Below are 7605 nucleotides of genomic sequence, written 5' to 3'. Positions count from 1 at the left end.
CTCATGATGGCAGTTGGGAGACCGGGTTATAGGATCGATTGCCGTACTATCAAGGGGGGCTCTCGATGAGTAGCTTGATCGTATCGTTCGTAGAGATCTCAAACCATTGCATCCTTGCATCATCTTTCTTGGTTCTTGTTTGGTTCTCTTTGTGAGTCTTAGAGCTTATGGTCATCTTGATGACAAGCTTGAGTTCATCGAAAACGGAGTTCGCATGCATCTTCTATGATGTTTTCGATGTTGGAGGTTTTGCCGATTCTTCTCGGTTGGAGGTTTCACTCCTCTTTTTGTTAGGCATACCTCCCCTGCCTCTTCTTACTATTACCAGTCGCTGTTTTGATGCTACTCGTCGTCTTGTTTCCAACAAGCTTGAGTTTGCTCAATTCGGAGCTCATATGCAGAAGTTATGGCAGTTCTTGTTTTCTTGGAAGTGGTTTTTGTCTGGTCCCAGCGGTAGTACCACGAGCCCCAGCGGTAGTACCGCTTGGAGCTCTCAGCCGTTGTACCGCTACTTCCGGGCGGTGGTACCGCCATCTTGCTCAGCAAAGACTTGGGCGGTTGTTCCGGCCAGGCACCGCCCAAGTACCGATCAGGCCTTTGTTTTGATGCGGTACTCGGGCGGTGGTGGCCCGGTTGGTCCGGTCGTACCGGTACCACCGGTGTCCGGAGCGGTTCTACCGCTCAGGACTTAGCCGCCCGAGCGCTCAAGGCCATGCGGTTGCACCGGCCCGGTACCGCTCGACTACCGCACTCAGGGGTGACTCCCTTCTGTTCCTATGCGGTGGTTGAGCGGTGGCTGGGCGGTTGCTCCGGTTGTTCTTCTCAACCGGTGCTACCGCCTGGTCGCCCGGTTGTACCGCCTTGTAGGGTTCTGCACGTATACTGTGAGTCCCGGTTGTACCGGGACCAGGAGCGGTAGTACCGCTCATGTGCGGGCTGAGCACATAACGGTTGGATTTCCCCCCTCCTATAAAAGGGGGTCTTCTTCCCCAATGAACCCTATCTCTTGAGCTCGTGTTCTTCCCCCATTGTTGACCTTCTTCGAGCTTGCTAACTCTCAATCCCTCCATGGATTCTTGCTAGTTTTTGAGGGAAAAGAGAAGGAGATCTAGATCCACATTTCCACCAATCACTTTCTCCTCTATGTGAGGGGAACCCCTTGGATCTAGATCTTGGAGTTCTTGGTGTTCTCTTTCTTGTTCTTCCTCTCATTTTCCTCCCTAGCATTAGTTGCTTCGGTGGGATTTGAGAGAGAAGGACTTGGGCACTCCGTGTGCCCTTGCCATTGCATTTGGTGCATCGGTTTGAGTTCTCCACGTGATACGTGGAAGTTACAAGTTGAGAAGCTTATTACTTTTGAGTGCTTGGTACCCTTGAGCTTGTTCCTCTTGGGTGCTTGGGTGCCCTAGACGGTTGTTGGTGTTCGGAGCTCAATCATTGTGGTGCAAAGCTCCGGGCAAGCGTCGGGGTCTCCAATTAGGTTGTGGAGATCGCCCCGAGCAATTTGACGGGTACCGGTGACCGCCCCCAAGGGTTGCCATTTGTACGGGTTCGGTGACCGCCCTCAAGGGTCCCTTAGTGGAATCACGGCATCTTGCATTGTGCGAGAGCGTGAGGAGATTACGGTGGCCCTAGTGGCTTCTTGGGGAGCATTGTGCCTCCACACCGCTCCAAACGGAGATTAACATCCACAAGGGTGTGAACTTCGGGATACATCGTCGTCTCCGCGTGCCTCGGTTATCTCTTACCCGAGCCCCTTTACTTATGCACTTTACTTTGTGATAGCCATATTGTTTCTTGTCATATATCTTGCTATCACATAGTTGCTTATCTTGCTTAGCATAAGTTGTTGGTGCACATAAGTGAGCCTAGTTGTTTTAGGTTTTGTGCTTGACAAATTAACCGCTAGGTTTATTCCGCATTTGTTAAAGCCTAAACCGTAATTATTTTAAAACGCCTATTCACCCCCCCCTCTAGGCGACATCCATGATCTTTCACAAGGGTTACCAGCATAACCCGGCAAATCAAGGAGGTAATAAACATAAGGCTGATGAATTTGTCGCTAACACCAATGCGCAGGGCGGCAATCAACGGCGCAAGGGCAGGCAACCCCCTCGGTCGGGCGGGTCAGGTCCTACCCTTGAGCAACTATTGAATGAACCTTGTCCAAGACACGGCACCCGGGAGAAGCCAGCCACCCACCTGTGGAAGGATTGTACAATCATGAAGGCGTTTAAAAATTCAAATGCATTCGATGGAGGTCACGACCTAGGCGGCGGTTCAGGTGGGGGCGGTTTTCATGGCCCGGGCCCCGGATCCGGTGGAGGAGGATTCCACGGTCAGGGCCATCCTAGTAACCAAGGAGGATATAATCCACAACCCGGCCAAAGTAATCAGCAGCAACAGTCCGGATATCAGAGCAACCCAAAACAGCTGAATAGTGGGCAATACCATGTGTTCACTACTAGTTTATGTAAGAGGGACCAGAAGCTTCACAAGAGGGCCGTCAATGCCGTTGAGCCAGCGATTCCATGCTACTTACGTTGGTCAGAGCAGCCTATTGTGTGGAGCAGAGAGGATCACCCACCCCGGGTTGATAATCTGGGTCACTTGGCCTTGGTAGTGGCGCCTCAGGTTGGTGGATATAAATTCACTAAGGTACTCATGGATAGAGGCAGCAGCATCAACATCCTCTACTATGAGACGTTCCGTTGGATGGGGTTGACTGATAAGAGTCTTAAGCAATCCAACACTGTTTTTCACGGTGTGGTACCTGGCAAGTCGGTATACCCAGTTGGTAAGATTGAACTGGAAGTAGCCTTTGGGGATGAGTATGACTACAGAGCAGAAAAATTAACCTTTGAGGTGGTTAAGATCAAAATCTCATATCATGCTCTGTTTGGACGGCCGGCTTATGCCAAGTTCATGGCTCGGCCGTGTTATGTGTATTTGCAGCTCAAGATGCCAGGTTATAAGGGCACCATTACAGTACATGAAAGCCGGAAAATAGTCTTGGAGTGTGAAGAAGGTGATGCTGCCTATGCTGAGTCTGTTTGTACAACAGAGGAGTTAAAGTTTTATAAGGATCATGTTGACCCGGCAGACATGACGTCTTTAAAGAAACCAACAACGGAGCATGAGCCGGTGTTGAAGTTCAAATCAGCTGATGACACCAAGATGGTTGACTTTATGCCTGGCGACTCATCCAAGCAGTTCATCATCAGTGCAAACTTGGATCCGAAATAGGAAAGCGCGCTTATTGAGTTCATCCGTGAGAACCATGACATCTTTGCATGGAAACCTTCCGACATGCCGGGTGTCCCGAGGGAACTCGCTGAGCACACTCTCAATATTGATCCAAAGTTTAAACCTGTTAGACAGTTTCTCCGACGGTTCAATGAAGAAAGGCGCAAGGCCATTGGAGAAGAGGTGGACCAGCTCTTGGCGGCCGGGTTCATTGTGGAAGTCTTTCACCCAGAGTGGTTAGCCAACCCGGTGCTTGTACTCAAAAAGAACGACGCCTCGCGTATGTGTGTGGATTACACCGATTTAAACAAGGCTTGTCCGGCTGACCCTTTTGCCCTCCCCCGTATTGATCAGATCATCGATGCTACGGCGGGTTGCGCACGTTTGAGTTTCTTGGATGCTTATTCAGGTTATCATCAGATCAAGATGGCAGTCAAAGATTAGGAGAAGATAATTTTTATCGCTCCGTTTGGAGATTTCTGCTATGTGTCTATGCCTTTTGGGCTTAAGAGTTCCCAGGCGACTTACCAACGGTGTGTGCAGAATTGTCTTCACAATCAGATTGGGCATAATGTTCATGCTTATGTGGATGATATAGTGGTAAAATCTAGGAAGGAGGAAACCTTGGTCGCAGATCTGAAAGAGACCTTTGATAACCTCCGGATCTACAAAATGATACTTAACCCGGCTAAGTGTGTTTTTAGAGTTCCAGCCGGCAAGCTTTTGGGTTTTTTGGTGTCCAACCGAGGTATTGAAGCTAACCCAGAGAAGATTAAGGCAATCACATCCCTGGCCAAACCAACATGCATCAATGACGTTCAATGGCTGGCGGGTCGTGTCGTGGAATTGTCACGGCAGATGTCCCAGTGTGAGGACTTAGTCGTGAGGCCAACGCATCTATGCGGTAGCTTGAAGGGGTTGATCGAAATCGAGAGACGCAACACAAGACAAGGATTTAGACAGCTTCGGGCCCCGGGAAACATCGTCCGGAATAGCCCTACATGTTGTTTGTGGCTAGATCTCATTATCCTCATGAGAGAGTCGCCGCATAAGCCGGCTCCCCCTTTGTGTCTAGCCCTAGAGATTGTTTCTTGTCCCTCTTTGGGGAGCCCTGCCCCTCCTTATATATGTTGAAGGGGCGGTTTACATGTGGAGTCCTAATAGGACTAGGACTAGTCTATCCTTTCTCATAAGTTGAATACAAGTCCGGGTCTTGCTTCCTCGTAAAGGAAATATTCGTCATCCCTTTCCTCTTAAGCCGGCCCACCAGAGTATAAGCCGGCCTGCTAGGCATTGGGCCTTGTCGTCCGTCTGATCCGCCCGCCGGGTCTCCAGTGAGTCACAATGTCCAGGCGGGTCACATGTAAACCGCCATGTCCGGGCGGATCGCCAGTGAGTCGCCAAGCTCCAACCAGGTTTCTGGTGAGTCGCCAAGCTCCAGCCGGGTCATGATTCTGGCCGGGTCATACCGCGGGGTATATCCTCGACATTAGCCCCCAGTTTAATTTGGATTTATCCATGTTAAACTGATCCTGTAAAATAAACACAAGAACAAACTTGATAGTTTGTGCTCTGGGTTAAATATTTTCCTGAACCGGCACCTGATCATCTTTAAGTCCTTATCATTTCCTCCTGGATTCATACTCAAAGATCTTATAGCAAATCTCTTTTAACAGATATATCCAAACCTTGCCAATGCAAAAATCCAGATACTTCTTTTGAGAAATCCGGGTCAATAGGCCAGCTTCAGAGCCAATTTGCAGACATTGGTATCTTATAGAGAAATATTGTAATAAATAATCTACTTGAATCGGCTTCCAAAGCGCTGGCTTAAAAAATATTGGTCTTGAAAAACTCATCTGACTTTCAGCTGGCTTGTAGAACTTGCCGGTTTATCATTGCCAAAATATCCGGTTTGTAAATATTGATAGCACCGGGTCATAATTGTTGCCGACGCCGGGTCATAGTTATTGGTGACGACGGGTCAATCTGGTTTACTCAAAACTGAGAATTTGAAGATTTTTCTCCCTTATATCCATATTACCTGTAGCCCCCAAGTCTTGAGTAGAAACAAAGTGATGACTTAAGACTTGCTTCAATATAAATACTGCCACTTTGAAGAAATCCATGTTGTTCATCTTAGTCATTAGTAAAGACTGAATACTCCATATATGTAACCCCCAAGTGCCGGGTTGTCATGCTTGCAGCAACCTGGGACTTGTAATTGCCTTATACTCATAAAAAAACTACAACCAGTGTAGCCCCCAAGGGTCGGGTCATTATGCAATAATGAGCAGGGACTTTATAAATATGATCATATAGACTTGAACAACAACGTGTAGCCCCCAAGGGCCGGCTCAATAAGATAATATTGAGCTGGGACTTTATATATATTTCTTTTGAAAAGAACATCATATGATGTAACCCTCATCATGGGGCTTGAACCCACGTCCACAAGGTTAAGAGCTTTGTGATTTACCAACTGAGCAGTGGACCCTTCAATATAATGGAATAAAACTTGTGTACCTTGAATTGTTGACAGGAACAATTGGTATCCCTCAAGGGCCGGCTCATTATGATGTGATGAGTCGGGTCTTCAATAAGGCCAGTAAAATTGTTTTTGCATTAGCCCCCAAGTGCCATGGTGCATGCTGGCAGTGACATGGGACTTGCATATTTGATATAATCTCAAACTGAATAATGTAGGCCCCAAGTGTCGGGTTGTAAGCCTGTAGCAACTCGGGACTATTCTTTCCATTGTAGAGTAAATCATATCCATTGATAAAATAATAGCCATTGCGCCAAAACGACTTTGAATACCTTATCTATTGACAAGTAAATCCGGAGTTTAAATACCCGGCAGCTCTTGGCCGATGGCGATTTAATATGCCTCCATTGTAAGCCAGAATTTTTATAACCCGTCGGCTTATAGCCTTTGAGAAAATCAAGAATTGATAACCCTTTTGAGACACCAATTTCAGTCTTTGATGATGGGCTGGAACTTAATCATTTATGTAAGTCATAGCTCTGCAAATCATGCACAAAGTTTAAACAACATATGCCCTGGCGACTTAACGTCAAAAACCAGGGCGGGTAACTACTCAAATGTAGTCTTATCCTGCACATAAGTAAATCACAAGATCCCCTGGCGGTTTACCGCAGGGCGAATCATAATATCCCACATATAACCATTGTGATATTTAATTTGTACTGCCGGTTTACATGACCTGTGCAGTAAGGGTGATAACCCAATCCTTAGAAGCTAATACTTACAAATATATGATGATTGTCACATGCTGGTGACTTATTGTCCAAAGCCAAGTCGGGTTTAAACGAAACCACACTTATATGCTTCAGATATGAGCAAAAAGTATCAAAACCCAAAAGATTGTTTGCAAAAACTTAAACCAAATAAAAATCGAGGTTTCTGATTCGAATACGATCAGTAAACCGTTCCAAAGGGGTTAAGCTAGGATTCGAATACGATCATGTAGCCCCCAGTGGCTTTGGCGTTGGGCCGATCAAGAGGGTACCGACAGCTATGTTTTCTTTGGTTCGAATACGACCTATGTTTGAACAGGAAGCCCCCAAATGACCTTGAGAGGTTTTTAACGACCCTGATTCGAATACGATCCAAGTCGGACCCAAAAGGGGTTAAGCTATGATTCAGATACGATCAAGAAGCCCCCTAGTGAGTTTGGCTTTGCGCCGATCAAAAGGGTTACAACAGCTATGTTCTCTTTGGTTCGAATACGACCTATGTTTGAACAGGAAGCCCCCAAGTGACCATAATAAGGTAAGCCGTAAGACAGGATATCCATGTTTGAACCGCACATCATGGCGGCAAGTTCTCTTTGGCAACCTTTAATTTTTCTAAGAACTCAAATCTTGCGAGAGATTAATTCTTTTGAACCAGAACTTTGAACCAGATTTGAAAGCTTTTAAAACTTTGTGGGAGATAGATTGTCCTTGAGCCGGATGTTTGAACCAGATTTGAGAGCTTAAAAGCTTTGTAAGAGACAAATTTACCTTGAGCCAGATGTTTGAACCGGTTTTGAGAGCTTCAAAGCCTTGTAGGAGAGAGATGTCTCTTGAACCGGATTTTAAACCGGAATCTTTAATTTGAACCGGCAATTTTCTGACGGCCTTTAAACTTTCATCAATATGGCGGTGGCCTCCGGAACCGGGTTATCCTTCCCTCCAATGACCCGGAGTTCCCGAGTCATGTCATTGTAGCCCCCGAATCTCAAAACGACTCGAGGAGTTGGCTTGAGATTCTTCATATTTAACCGTGATATAAATCGGCATGAGTTTATCCAATAACTTAGTGATGTAATAATCCCTTTTTGCAGTGGACAA

Source organism: Triticum urartu, chromosome 5 (assembly GCF_003073215.2).
Source record: "Triticum urartu cultivar G1812 chromosome 5, Tu2.1, whole genome shotgun sequence".
In the NCBI taxonomy this organism is placed as follows: Eukaryota; Viridiplantae; Streptophyta; class Magnoliopsida; order Poales; family Poaceae; genus Triticum; species Triticum urartu.
Note: the sequence above shows the minus strand (reverse complement) of the source record.